The following is a 15,829-nucleotide window of genomic DNA, read 5'->3' on the forward strand; positions in this document are numbered from 1 at the left end:
CGTGTTATGGTTTGAATGTTATTATATCTATTTCTGTTTTCTGTAATTGTTGTGATCTTTATAAGTTTTTGCATTATCCTCCTCTCAAGGTTAGTGTAGGAACTTGTTCTGCTACTTAACTTCCTTACAAGTGGTATCAAAGTTTGATCACCTTTGGTTTTAGTTGTGGATTGTTGGGTTTTTTGAACTAATCCAGATTTGACTGGGAGATTGTCCAGAAGACATTTTTTGATCTTGTTGCAGGAATTTTCAAATGGCAAGTTCATCAGGGAAAATAGAGGTGGAGAAATTTAAAGGAACGAATTTTGAGATGTGGAAGCTGAAGATGGAAGATTTGTTAATAGATCGAGATCTATGGGATGTTGTTGATGCGAATGTCCAAAGGCCCTCAAATCCTATTGCAACGACTCAATATGATGTTATTGGCAGAAAAGTCTAGGTTCTAATCAAACTATGCCTAACAGACTCTGTTTAGATAAATGTCCACGAAGAAAACAATGCAAAGAAGCTATGGACTAAGATTGGTGAAATACATCAAGCAAAATCTTCATTAAATAAGATTTTCTTGAAGAAGAAATTGTATTCCTTGAAGATGGAAGAGGGTGGAAGAATTGCAAACCACTTGGAAGCATTCAATATGTTGGTGGCTCAATTAGTATTTGTCGGTGTTAAGATGAAAAAAGTGGAGAAATGTTAGATCTTGCTTTTTTCTTTGCTTGATTTGTGGGAATCTCTCATTATGGCTATCGGTAGTACTTCTATTGTTTTGAAGTCTGAAGATGTGGTGGGTGCTCTACTTGGCAAAGAGATGCGAAGGAAGGTATCCCTCAATTCAAAGGAAGTCCTAAGTGTTCGTGGAAGACCTAAAGAGAAAAGCAAGAAGAATGAGAAGCGTGATAAGTCCAAATCAAGAGGGAGATCAAAATCTCCTAGAAAGTCCACAGTCATTTGTTGGAATTGAGGTAAACAAGGTCACATCCGCAAGGACTGCAAAGAAGAAAAGAAGAAATTGAAGAAGTTTGATTATGATTCTAAGTCTGAGAAGGAATATGGAAATGCATTTATTGCAGCTTTGGCGACTCATGCAGGTAAGGATGTTTGGTTAATTGACTCAGGTGCATCTTTTCATATGACTCTCAATAGAGATTGGTTTTATAAATATGAAGAATTTAATGGAGATAAGTTGTACTTGGGTGATAATTCACATTTAGACATTGTTGATCGAGGTAAAGTTAGAATTAGGTTTTCTGATGGTAGAATAAAAAGGATTAATGGTGTGCTTCATATCCCTTGATTAAAATGAAATCTGGTATTTGTGACCAAACTGATAGACGCAGGTGTGCAATTAGTCTTTTCTGAAGCAAGATGTAAGATGATTAAGGGTGTTATGGTAACTGCTAGAGGTGTTAGTTTTGACACTTTGTATAAGCTATATGCATACACTATTGAGTGTAATAGCAATTGTGTAAAAATTATATATGTGGAAGATTTGAGGGTTTCACCTTCAGTAGATGGAAATGGCTTTTGGGTGCCTAAGGGTGCCCTTTCTTTTGAAGGAAAGTTACCTGCAGAGAAGAATATGTTATGGTACCAGAGGCTTGGCTACATTGGAGTTGTTGAAGGTTTGAATGATTGTAATCTTGACTTTGATTTATGTGGGCATTGCATTTATGGAAAACAAAACCACGTTCAGTTTTACTCGAGTTCTCATAAAACTTATGGTGTTTTGGATCTTATTCATTCCGATGTGTTTGGTTTTGTAGATGTTCCTTCGATTGGAAAATCCACATATTTTGTTTCATTTATTGATGATTTTAGTAGAAGGACATGGGTATATTTTCTAAAGAGTAAATCTTAAGTTTTTAATCGATTTAAAGAATTTAAAACAATGGTTGAGTTGTAGACTAGAAAGAAAATTAAATGTTTGAAGACAGATAATGGCGGTGAATTTTACTCTAATGATTTTGATAGATTATGTAAAAATTGTGGCATTAACAGACAAAAGACAAATCCATATTCTTGATAGTAGAATGGAGTTACAGAAAGAATGAATGGAACACTCATGGATAAGGCTAGGAGTACGCTGAGTGGTGTTGGTCTAGAACAAAAGTTTTGGGCTAAAGTTATTGCCACTGCTTGCTACTTGATTAGCAGGTCTCCTACATCAACCCTTGTTGATAATATGCCTATGGAAGCATGGTCAGGTCACAAGCCTTCATTGAGACATCTTAGAGTTTTTGGTTGTGAGGCATATGCAAATGTGCCAAAGGAGAAGCAGACGAAGTTGGAGAACAAGGTTCTGAAATGTATCTTCATCGGGTATAGTTATGGTGTGAAAGGATACAAGCTTTGGGACCCTGTTGCACAAAAGGTAATTCATAGGAGAAGTGTTATTTTCAGAGAAATTAAGTCTCCTTATGTTACATTGCAGCTAGAACATACTAAAAAGGAAGATGTGATTCAATCTCCTTATACAACTGAAAGAGTTGAATCAAGACCCCTAGATAGGCAAGAAGTTGAGGAGATTTTGTCTAGCTTTGAATCTTCAAAAGAGGAGGAAGAACCTCCAACTCAGCTTGTTCGAGGGTGTACAAGACATAGACAACCACCTGAAAGGTATTCACTTGATGATTGGAAATGTATTTTTGCTTTGAATACTATTGTGGATGAACTGAAATCTTTAGAAGAGGCATTAGGTATGAATGATGCAAAATCCTAGAAGATTGTTATGGAAGAAGAAATGGCAACTTTAAGAAAGAATGACACATGAGATCTTTTACCATTGCTTGAAGGATAGAAACCTGTTGGTTGTAAATGGGTGTTCAAGAAAAAGATTGGTTCAGATGGGAGCATTGAGAAGAATAAAGAGAGCTTGGTTGCAAAAGGCTACTCTCCGGTTGAGGTGGTTGATTATGGTGAGATATTTTCCCCTGTTGCAAAAATGACATTCATTAGATTTTTGCTTTCTATTGTTGCTGCTTATGATTTAGAGGTTGACCAAATGGATGTGAAAACTGCTTTCCTTCATAGTGATTTGGAGGAGGATATTTATATGACACATCCAAAGCACTATGCAGTGAAAGGTAAAGGTAATTTAGTCTGTAAATTAAAGAAATCTTTGTATGGCCTCAAACAGAGTCCTAGGATGTGGTACCAGAAATTTGATACATGTGTTAGTTTTGGATTTGAGCATTCTCAATCAGATCACTGTGTTTATTATAAATCTAATGGTGATCATTTCCTGTACATTGCATTGTATGTTGATGATATGTTATTGATTGGTAAAGGGAAAGGTATGATTTCAGAACTAAAGTCTCAGGTTGCTACTAAATTTGAAATGAAAGATCTTGGTGTAGCGAAACACATTCTTGGGATGGAAATTAGAAGAGATAAAGTGAACAGAATGCTATGGCTAGGCAGAGTAAGTATGTGAATTTAGTGTTACAGAGGTTCAACATGTAGGTTTGTGGACCATTGTGTGTTCCTTTTACAGTTAGAACGAAATTATCTATTGCAAATTGTCCAACATCCCCATCGAAGATGAAAGACATGAGCAGAGTGACTTACCAAAGTGAAGTTGGAAGTTTTATGTATTCTATGGTCTGTACTAGACCAAACATTGCCCAAGCAGTGGGAGTTTTCTCCAAATATATGTCTAATCCTGGTAGAGTTCATTGGGATGCAGTCAAAAGAGTCTTTAGATATTTGAAGAGTACCTCAGAGTATTCTTTGGGTTATCATGGTAATTTAGTTGGAGACATGATTTCCCTTAATATTCATAATTATGTGGATTCATACTAGGTAGGTGATATTGATAGCAGAAGATCCACCAGTGCTTATGTGTTTACTTTATTTGGTGGTGCAATTAGTTGGATGACTAAGCAACAAGTTGTGGTTGCTTTGTTCACTACTGAAGCAAAGTATATAACAGCTACTCATGCTTGTAAAGAATCCATTTGTCTTAAGAGACTGTGTTCAGACATTGGAATAAAACATGGAGCCGTGATAGTTTATTGTGACAGTCAGAGTGTAATCTGCCTAGCTAAGAACCTGACATTTCATGCCCAGACCAAGCACATTGATGTTCAGTATCATTTTGTCAGAGATATGGTCGAAGATGGAAGGGTGAAGCTGGTTAAGGTAGAAACTTTGATGAATGTTGCACATACTTTAACTAAGGTGTGAGCACAGAGAAGTTAAGATGGTGTTCGAAGTCTATTGGCCTTATGGACCCTAGCAATTGATTTATTATGTTGAAACTCCATTTTCTCTTGCAAGGTGTTCGACAAGTGGGAGATTTGTTGGGAAAACGGTGTCTCAACCTTGCATTTACATAAGGTTATTATTTATAGTAATTTTTCATTTGGGCATGAAATGGTGTGAAATTCTCGTCGAAGCTTCTGTTGGCTAGATAAGCATTTCGGTAAAGTTGCGTTGCAAGATCACAACTAATCTTGAAGATATTAAATTTTATGTTTTGGAGGGGTCCAATGAAAGGTTTAAATTTGATTTTCAAGACTTTAGAGGCCCTTAAATGCACTGAAAAGTAGGCATTAACAGTGTAGTAGTTTTCTAGGCAATAGAAAACTTCGTGAGCTTTATGATGCTTCAAATGGTTTGTCAATCAAACACACGGTTCACAAGTTATGGCCTCTGAAAGTTTGTACTTCTGAAATAGAAAATGCAAAATACATCGAACACATAAATGAGCTAAAAAAGGAAGGGACATGCATTGATGTGTGTTTTAACACGTCATAGGGCATCTAGAAGGGAGATATACATCTTATTGGGTGGTTTTAGCCCATGGTTTTGTAATACCTTTTGACAGTTTCTTGTATTTTATCTCCTTTATATGAGGTGTGTGAGATAGAGGTCATGTGTAAGAGTCTTATGGCTATTGAGTTACCTTTGAATCTCTGATTAGTAGTGCTCCTGCGAAGAGCTTTCTCTGCAAGTATGTTGTAATTTGTTTTTTATTGTTGAATAATATGTTGGGTGGTTTTTGGAGTGTGGGGTTTTTCTCCTAAAAGGGTTTTCCCCATGTAAATCATTGTGTTATAGTTTGAATGTTATTATATCTATTTATGTTTTTTGTAACTGTTGTGACAATCTGTAAAAGTTTTTGCATTACCCTCCTCTCAAGGTTAGTGTAGAAAGTTGTTCTGCTACTTAACTTCCTTACATTTTGATTCCTTGGAATTGAACCCTAGGTTAGAGGTGTCTAGGTGCAATTTAAGGGGAGTGGCTCTCAATGGGGGTAGAGGCCCTAAAGAGGCTACCAAGGTAACTCATTGTGATTTTATTAATCAAGTGATAGCCAGATAACTAAATTGGGGTAGAACACACATTAACAAGATAATTTGATACCCCATCCATATCCTTGAGTGCTCATATAGACTAAGGACGACATTGGAAAGAATCGGTTGTCCTAGGGGTGTTGATCTAGCATGATTGAACCTCCTTGTCTTCATGAAAGGATTGTTCGGTTACACATGAGCCGTCAAATGGGGGTCGAGGCATAGAAAAGTTGCTAGGCTAACCCATAAATGAAAAGATCATAAACTGAAGACAATACCATATCAAGCAATAAAATAAGATGTCATTAAAGAAAAAAACCATGCCAAACCATGCCTCCTAAAATAATATTTCCCTTTGAAGAGATACAATACATTTACCAAGAGTCATCCCATGTGCCATCTAAATCACAAAGAGTTTCAACAAATAATATATTGGAACAAATAAGTGAGAATTGATTTAGAAAAAAAAAAATTATGTGAGACTGATAAATACTTGAGAATGGATTCTTTGATATACAACTATTTTGATATAAAGGAAGTAACAAAAAAATTAATAAATCACAAACCACATTTGCAACAAAATGAGGATCATTTATGTATGTAGCCATGCCTTTGGCTTGAAGAATAAACTAGTTGTATGAAAAAACGTCATGGTCTACATATTTAAATATTATATTCATAATTTCTTGTAAGTCTACCTAAATAATTGGATAGTCTATGGGTTACTAAAATACCATGTCCAGGCACTTCAGCTAATGTTAGAGAAATGCAAAAAATTTCAAATCTTATTGAACGTAAAGAATGTGTCTTTTTAGCGTCATTTGGAACAATATTAGGACACATCATTTGCAAAGAGAGGCTCATAGTGGAACCCTTAAAAATAGAACTCGTTATGAGCTTGATGCCTCCCAAGACAACTTTAGATGTGAAAAAATTCTTGGGTTATACCAAAATTATCATAGAAAATTTATTAGAATTTATGCCACAATTGTTGCTCAAATAGAAAAGCTAATGAAAAGAAAGTGACTAAGACAATTAATTGGACCAACTAGTGCCAACAGACTTTTGACACACTAAAACAAGAAATAGTAGAAGCACCAACCTTTATATTCCATTATTGGACTATACCATTCCATGTACATGTAGATCCTTCAGGAACCACAATAGGAGTAATCCTATCCCAACCAAGAGGAAAAAATAACCATCAAATCAGTTCTGCCAATCACCAAATTTCTGAAGAACAAAATAATTACACAACTATATCTCACAAAAAAGGTAAAGAGATCAAAAGATAGATTTATCGCACTGGGGTAGAATTTCTCACAAAATGGGCAAAGACATAAATAAATAAGAATTAAATTTCCAAAACCATAACAAAGTACATTGATACCAATATTATAACAATAATTGGCTACCCATTAAGTATGACCAGTAGTTAAGGAAAATATTTTGTGAATAAAATGATTAAAGAACTATTGAGAAGCTTTATGATCATTGTGACACTTTGCCAAGATCAAGGGCACAATGAAAAGTATAAAAGAGAGACAAAAGAATGACAAGAACAAACTGTATTCTCATCAATATGCAAATGATTAACTGGATTAACCAATACAATGATAATGGGCCTGCTTATATAGGCAAGGCCATATGGATGTACAAGCACACAATCATGACATGTGGCTCAATGAGAAATAAGGGTAGGTAAGAAATACTAGGGGTAGGTAGGAAAAATAATATAATATTCCACAAGAGGTGGATGATCCACCGAATGTGGAGTGTAATAGAAAAATAAGACCACAAAAGGTGGAATTTATCCTACAAGCTATATCCCTATGTGCACACTTCCCTAAGTGTCTCAAATCCAAACTATGAAGAGATGCATTATCCTAAGCTAACCTAAGTAAAGTGTAATAATATCCATAATGAATATTTATTTACACCAACACCCCCCTTAAGTGCAACTTAGGAGAATGAAGACTCAAGTCAACAATGCAAGATGGGTTCCAACTACTAGGCCATGATAGGTACCCATGTACAATATTCAAATGCAAGCAAAACTATGCAATGCAATCTCTCACAAACGGAGAAAGGGAGAAAATCCAATGAGAAAAAACTCTCCCCCAAAAGAGAGATGAATGTACAAGAGACTCCCAAAGAAGAAGGACAAAACCTCAAAGAGGAAAAAGTCCCCCCCCCCCCAATAAGAAAGGAAGGAGAAGTCAGCTGACCCCCCCTAATGAGACATCCCGCACCCCCAAGAGAGCTCGCAACTGCTAGAACTTACTCTCGGTGAAAGGTATGGTGAATATGTCAGCAACCTACTCCATCATAGGACAATACTGCAAATCAATGACCTACTCCTGAATCAGCTCTCGGATATAGTGCATATGGATCTCAATGTGTTTGGTCTGTTGGTACTGGACCGGGATCTTTGAGATGGCAAGAGCACTTTGATTGTCACAATGTAGAACTGTCGGTCGAGGAGTGGTGAACCCAAACTCTATGAGAATATACTGAAGCCAAATGGTCTCAATCGTTGCGTTAGCAACTCCTTGATACTCAGCTTCGGTCGAAGAGAGAGAAATAGCATGCTACTTCTTACTCTACCAAAAACTGGGGCTTGAACCAACGTGAAAACTATAACCTGAAGTAGACTTACGATCATCAAGATCACCAGCCCAATCGGAGTCTGTGTAACCAACCAAGCGAAGTCCTGTCCCTGTTGCATAGTGAAACCCATAATGATGTGTACCCTGGATGTAATGAAGGATGTGTTTGACAGCTTTCCAATGAAGCTCATGTGGTTCCTACATGAAGCGGGAAACCATGCCAACTGCAGATGAAATATCAGGGCGTGTGTGAGTCAAGTAAATGAGACCACCCACAAGTTGACGATACAATGTGGCATCAACTGGTGGAGAAGAACACTGAACCTCAAGCTTGACTCCTGAAAAAAAGGGAGTCGGTGCACGCTTACAATCAGCCATATGAAAGCGTGTAAGTAGATCAAGAGCATACTTGGGCTAAGATAGTGTAATCCCGGAAGGTGACTGTGAAATCTCTATCTCGAGGAAGTAGTGCAAAAGACCCAAGTTAGTCATAGCAAATCTATCATGCAAAGCAGATTTGACCCTGCTAATGATGGATGTGGTGCTCCCTGTAATGATCAAATCATCAACATAAAGCACAAGTATCAAGTGAGAATCATCCTGTCACAAAATGTAGACATTCGAATCGGAATAACACCTGGTGAACCCTACTGAGAGAAGAAAGGAATCCATCTTGGTGTACCAGGCCCTGGGGGCCTGCTTGAGGCCATAGAGAGATTTCCTTAGTCTGCAAACCAAGGAAGTATCCTGGATGAAACCTTGTGGCTGCTCCATATAAATCTCCTCATCAAGATCACCTTGAAGAAAAGCACTGTTCACATCCATCTGATGTACATCCCAACCATGAGTTGCAGCAATAACAAGTGTCAAGCGAATGGAGTTCATCTTGGCTACGGGCGCAAAGGTCTTAGTATAGTCAACACCTGGAACCTGAGAGAAACCTTTCGCAACAAGTCGTGCCTTATACTTATCCACACTACCATCCGCTGCAAACTTGGTTCGATAGATACACTTACATCGAATCATCTTTCTCCCCTTAGGGAGATGGACTAAATCCCATGTGTTGTTCCTCATCAAGGAACTATACTCTTCCTCCATAGATTGGTCCCACTCAGGAACCCCCCGATGCTTCCCAAAATGTCTGTGGATTGGAAGCGGTAGCAATGAAAGCATGTGGAAGATACTGATGTTGTGATCGAGTCCCCTGTGTATCTAAGGATCCCCAAAAAGAGAACTCACGAACTCAAGTGTCTGTCGAGCCCAACAAGGTCTAAGTGGAGGTGGAGAACGAGGCTCCTCAACTACAAGTGGACCCTGCGGAGGTGTAACCCTACGAGTCGGAGTTGAAGGAGTCTCATCATCTGAATCACTAGCATCACTATCCACAATGGAGGAAGGTGGAGGAGGTAGAGAAGCTAAGCTAAGAGAGCTTTCCTCAAAGTGAACACTCCTCTTAATGAGAACCTAATGTGTCTCAGGATCCATCAATCTATATGCCTTAACACTCTCAGGATATCCAACAAAAATGCAAGGCCTACTATAAGGTTCCAATGCCTTGCGTTTCTGTAGAGGTATGCAAGCCCATGCTGGACACCCAAAGATGTTGAAATGTCTCACTATCGGTTTCCTACCAGCCTAGGCCTCTAAGGAGTAATACCTTGCAAAGCTTTGTGAGGAACTCAATTCTAGATGTGTGTGGCACAACTGATAGCCTTTGCCCAAAAGGCAGGATCAAGAGAATGTGCATGTATCATACAACTAGCCATTTCTTTGAGAGTTCTATTCTTGTGTTATGCAACTCCATTCTATTGTGAAGTGTATGCAACAGAATGCTGAAGATAAATCCCCTCAAATATACAAAAATCCTCAAGTCTTTTGTTCACATATTCCCTTCTATTATCTGTACGAAGAATCTTGACCACTTTCCCGGATTGCTTCTCCACACAAGTCTTGAAGTCCTGAAATCTGTCAAATACTTCACTCTTATAAATGAGAAAGTAGACCCAAGTGAATCGGGAGTAGTCATCAATGAAAGTGAGGACATAGCAGGCCTTGCTAAATGAAGGTGTTGGAAATGAACCTGCTACATCGTTGTGAACAAGTTGAAGAACTTCCAAAGCTCTCCAAGCTTTCCCCTTATCAAACTTCTCCTCGGGATGCTTGCCCATGGAACAACCTGAACAGACACACTCTAAAAAACTGATTCGAGGTAGACCCATGACCATGTCTTTAGTGCTGAGTTGTTGAAGATAGTGGTAGTTGAGGTGACCAAACCGCTCATGCCATAGCTTACTTTCTGAATTTGAATGAGTAAGCAAGGCCCTAGAAGGAGAACTTGGCACAAACTGGAAGAATGAATAAAGCCTTTAGTTGTCATTGACTTGTCCCACTGCTACCAAGGCATCATCATCAAGTTCCTTTACCACAACTAAATCTGGTGTAAACTCAACCTTTTTCCCATTCCCATAGTGAGTGATTTGGTAGATAGAGAGAAGGTTAGTAGACAAGTTAGGAACATAAAGAACATTCTCAAATGTTCCATCATGCATGTCAACTGAACCTTTCCCTTCAACCTCTACTTGTGTATCATCACCTATGTAAATGTGAGGTACTTTAGATGGCTCCAATGAAGAAAACTGCTCCTTTGTAGAACCCATGTGATAAGAGGCACCTGAGTCAAGTATCCACTGTTGTGAAGAACCTGTTGTAGCCACAAATGCTTGCCCTTTTCCCTTAGACTGTGAGGAAGAGGAAGGAGATGAATCCTTCTTTGTGTAGGCAAATGGCAAGTTGATGTTGTTTTTCTTAAGAAGATTTGTCAACTCATCAACTTGCTTGGTGTTGTATCGATGCTCATCATGACCATACTTCTTGAAATATGCACAAGTTGGTTTATCCTTCTTAGGTGGAGTCCCCTTCTTGGAAGAGGATGAAAAATCGCCTTGTGATGGAGAGAATGATTGCCCTTTTTCCTATTGTGGCTTTGACTTAGATTTCTTCTTCTTGTTGTTGGAATCTTTGCCTTGACTCCCTTGACTCCCTTGATTAGCCACCAAGGCCTTGGACTTTGAAGACTTGAGAAGCCCCATGTTCAACAACTTAGATTGTTCCAATATTAACATTTCGGTGAAAGCATCAAATGAAGGCATAATATAGGAACTCCCCACTGTCAAACGATGAGTTTGGAAGGTAGACACAAACGTTACATATTCTGGTGCAAGCTTGTCCAACAAGTTGAATATCAACTGAGCATCCTTTTTGTCAATTCCACAATCCTTAAGCTTTGCTCTTAGCTTATTTGCTTTGGTGACATAATCTTGGATTGTATCAAAACTCTTGGGATCTAAGTTGGTGAGCTCATTGTCAATCTTGTAACCTCTGATTTCATGAACTTGACCATACAATTTCAAAACCATATCCCAATCATCTTTGATTGTAGTACACTTCTCAATATGAAAGATGAGGTCATCTGATACATACTTACGCAAAGTTCCAAGAGCCATGCAATTCTTAGTGAGCCATTCTAAGTGAGCATTAGGATCAGCCTTAGGATCAGGTGGTGTTGCTTTAATTCCATCTATGTAATGCGTGAGACCTTTTTCCATTAATTTGCTCCATACTTTAATTTTTCATGATGCATAATTATGTGGAGTTAAAGGTGGAAATTTATGAGGACTCATTGCAACAAAAATGAAAGAGAATAAGGAAAGAGAGGCAAAATCACACAAGACACCCCCCCCCCAAATTCACTCAATCAAAAAACCCCCCACAAAATGATAATTTGGCACTTTATACTTAGTATGTGTACAATGGGCCACTTGCAAAAAATGGCAAAGTGGACTTTTGATTTCAACTTTGCAACTACCTCAATAAGGCCAAAAGAGACTCAAACTAATAATGCAAGAGATCTAAACTAAGATCCAAGCAATTTTACAAGTACCAAATAGGTCAAATAAGACCAATATCTAAAATTACAATTTCCACTCAAATTCTCTAAAACGGATCAAAGATTATGAAAGTAGACAAAAAAACATGCACTTTCAAAAAAAACAGCACCTGAAAAGGAGGTCGTATGAGCTCAAATGAAGTCTTTGAAGTTGCAAAATTGAGGATTGGACAGGTACAGCTGAGAGAATCCAAAATTTTTGAAAAACCTATGCACCAAAATCAGAAAATACAAACACCACTGCGAAGAGCACGAAAAATTGGCCCAAATCAAAAACAATTACACCCAAAAAGGAGCAAAATTGAGCAAGTTATGAGCCTCCAAAGTTGACTCAAAAAATCAAACTGCTAAACTGAGAGGGGTCTAGAAAATTTCCAAAAAACGCTGACTAGGCGCTAACTGGGCAAATCTGCTGACATGGTAGGTGATTGGACATGTTGCTGATGTGTCAGGCAGAGGTGGCAAGCGGTGGGCCCAGCTGCCTGCGTGGCACTCGGAGGTGGGCCCGGTGCTGACTGGGGGGGCAGGTCCGGCTGTCGGGTGACGTAGCTTGCCAGTGGCAAGCTGAGCTGGCGAGTCGGACGGCGGGCTGGGCCAGCTGGCCGAGCAGTGGTGTTGTCGACGAGCCGGTCGGCGGTGTTGGCCTGGCAGTCCTGCCAGCGAGCGAGGCAGCGAAGGCGCTGGCAGTGTAGCAGCAGTCGAGGGGGTCTGCAAAGAACGCCAGAGGGGCAACACTACACGAGGTTGTTGCTGCTAGAGGTGGCGTGACAGCTGCGACCGCTAGAGGAGGTTGTGGAGACCGCTGGAGGGGGCTGCTAGTGGCAAAGCGGGGAGTTGTCGGTGGCCGACAACATGCAACCTGCAAGTACGGTGGGGCAGGGGGGCGAGTCTATGAACCCCAAAAAAAACCTCTTTATTTTTTTTTCTTTTTTCTTTTTTTTGAAAAATAAAACCCCCCTTTCTCAAAAAAAATAAATTTCTTTCTAAATTTTCTTTTTTAAACTGAAAAAAGAAGAAATTTTCAGAAATTTTCAGAAATTTTGAAAAAATCCTCTAACACCCAAAAATCAATTTCCGCCAAAATAGGTTGAGTTTATACTTGATTTTTATGGAAACGGCCTCCCGAACGCAATGGTGAGGTCGAAAATGCTCTAAGATACCTCCAAAAAGCATTGTTTCTCAGATCCGAAAATAGAAGCCTTCCAAAATGTCTCCCAAAAACCAATGAATGAAGCCCCAATGGCTCTAATACCATGCGATATTTTGCCAAGATCAAAGGCATAATGAAAAGTATAAAAGAGAGACAAAAGAATGACAAGAACAAACCATATTCTCATCAATATGCAAATGATCAACTAGATTAACCAATACAATTAATATGGGTCTGCTTATATAAGCAAGGCCATATGGATGTATGAGCACACAATCATGACATTTGGCTTAATGTTAAACAAGGGTAGGTAAGAGATACTAGGGGTAGGTAGGAGAAATAATATAATATTCCACAAGAGGTGGATGATCCACCGAATGTGGAGTGTAACAGCAAAATAAGACCACAAAAGATGGAATTTCTCCTACAAGCTATATCTCTATGTGCACACTTCCCTAAGTGTCTCAAATCTAAACTACAAAGAGATGCATTATCCTAAGTTAACTTAAGTAAAGTGTAATAATATCCATAATGAATATTTATTTACACCAACAATCACTCATAAAGAAAGCACTCTATATGATCATCCATAGGAAAATAAAGCCAATAAATCTCTAAATAAACTTATAGGTACCATTCTTGTAAGGAAGTTAAGATAGCAAACTTCTTGCTCTAATGAAAATTCATTTTAGATTTTTACAATAAGGCTATAAATTAAACAAAAATAAACACAAATATCATGCATACCACAACATAGTGATTTACGTGGGGAAAATCGTTTCGAGATTAAAAATCCACACTCCAAAAGCCACATAATATATTCCTCAGAAATCACAAAGATTATAATATACTTTCAGAGCGAGCTTCTCGTAGGATTGTCACCAACCAAAGATCTAGATGCAACTTAAAACAGCTATCGCACTCTTATAATACATAACAATACCTAGCCATAGTACAATGCCCTCATAAAATAGGGTTTCCTTCTAGGGAAAACAAAGACAACATAATATCTACTATCACATATGTGAACTTATGATAAGTAATCAAGATATACAATGATAAATTATACACACATTGTGGCTTTTGGGGGCATTGCCCCTAAAACCCCATTAGGGAACACAACCCAAACCCCTTCACTAGTTGGATAAGCCACTTAGACCTCGCATGGGGGTATAACCTATCCTAGACCCCCTTGCACTAACCTATTAACACTAACCTTTATTTATTGCAAGGTTGAGACACCATTTCTTAACAATGCTAACAAAGATGTATAGTAGAAATATATCGAATTGTGATTTCAAAATACATGCAATACTACAAGCCTATATGACCACCTACAAAAGAGATGGGCCAATGTACATCCTGAGTTGGCCTCGTGGTGGATAACTTGTGCTCTTGAAAGAGAGGTCACAAGTTCAAATCCCACAAGGGGGTAAGGCATGTACGCCTTGTTTGTAGTGCAGTTAGGCACCTCAATCCCATAGGACTCTAACCCATTTGTAGACCCATACATAGATGGCTGACATCGTGAACTATAACAGACACTTTACACTTTACTACCAATGAAGCTCATTATATAAAATTTAAGAATGCTTTGTGGTTCATCATTTTGATTCGGCAAACTTTATATCCATGGGCCTTAATTATTTAGGCATTCAAATATGCCATGAGGTGAGCCACGTGGCAGAACAACATGGTTTCTAGTGAGACTATCGATAGAAATTACGCTAAACTTCTACTTTGAATAGCGGAAAAGGAAACCACAATTAAAAGAAAAGAGCTTTCATCTAAACAAAGGGTAGGAATATTAATGATACAAAACCAAATATAGAAATCCAACTCAAACATTCCATATAATCATTTGAAATATGGATTCAACAACATAAGATACCAATGGAACTTTCAAACATTCTAAATAGATATGAAATCAAGTGAATCAAATAAATTGACAATCGAGATGTCAAAACGGGTTCCATATTTTCGACTTTAGAATTCATTGAGACCTTTGCATCAGTTGCAAAGATGAACTCCATCTTAAATCCAACTTTTTATTGCCACAACGTCAAGAGTTCTTTTCTTCAAGGTGTAAGATAAAATTTAAAATTATTTTATGTTTTAATATTATATTAAGATGAGCTGGAATAAAAATGTTAATTTATTAGAAATCTACACATTAGAAGATCAAGAACACTATCCACTGGGATCATATATCTTCAACACATTCTCACCAAGTTTTTTGTCTAGCTTCATTAGTACATTTGACAAAGTGCTAATAATGTTTACCATAAACAAACCAAGCATATAGAGATTTATATGCACTATTTTAGTGATATTATCCACAGATAGATCATTTCTCTCCACTACTACAAAAGTACCAAGTAGATCATTGACATCTTCACTAAATGAAACTTATAGAAAGAAAGTTTTTCATCTTAAGAGTGTAGGAGGATACTTCATATGGGAATACCTAGTTATCTCTCTACTTGAAGTAATACCCTCTCTCTCCCCTCTTCATTTAAGGAGCTTCTTATTTATGAGGGATTAATATCTATACGATACTTTAATATGTCTTCATTTGTCAAGGTCCATCTCTTCACGCACATTAATTACACTTGATGAACTATTTTGTAGGGTTTTGTTTCATTTCATTTAATTATTGCATACATTTCCTACACTTAGTTTTATCTTGCATATTTTATTAAAAGTGTCCCCTCTCTTTCTCTTTCTTTGGAACTTCTTATTTATGAAGTAATGAATATTTATATGATTATTTAATACATCTTCATTTGTAAAGGACCATCTCCTCACCCACATAAGTTACACACGA

General features: G+C 37.9%; 1 protein-coding gene across 2 annotated transcripts in view; it reads right to left on the reverse strand.

The window, feature by feature from the left end:
* LOC131051865 (truncated transcription factor CAULIFLOWER A) overlaps positions 1-15,829 on the reverse strand; it is a 118,189-nt gene that overhangs the window by 36,130 nt on the left and 66,230 nt on the right. The window lies entirely within an intron of this gene.

Source organism: Cryptomeria japonica, chromosome 2, assembly GCF_030272615.1.
Source record: "Cryptomeria japonica chromosome 2, Sugi_1.0, whole genome shotgun sequence".
NCBI lineage: Eukaryota > Viridiplantae > Streptophyta > Pinopsida > Cupressales > Cupressaceae > Cryptomeria > Cryptomeria japonica.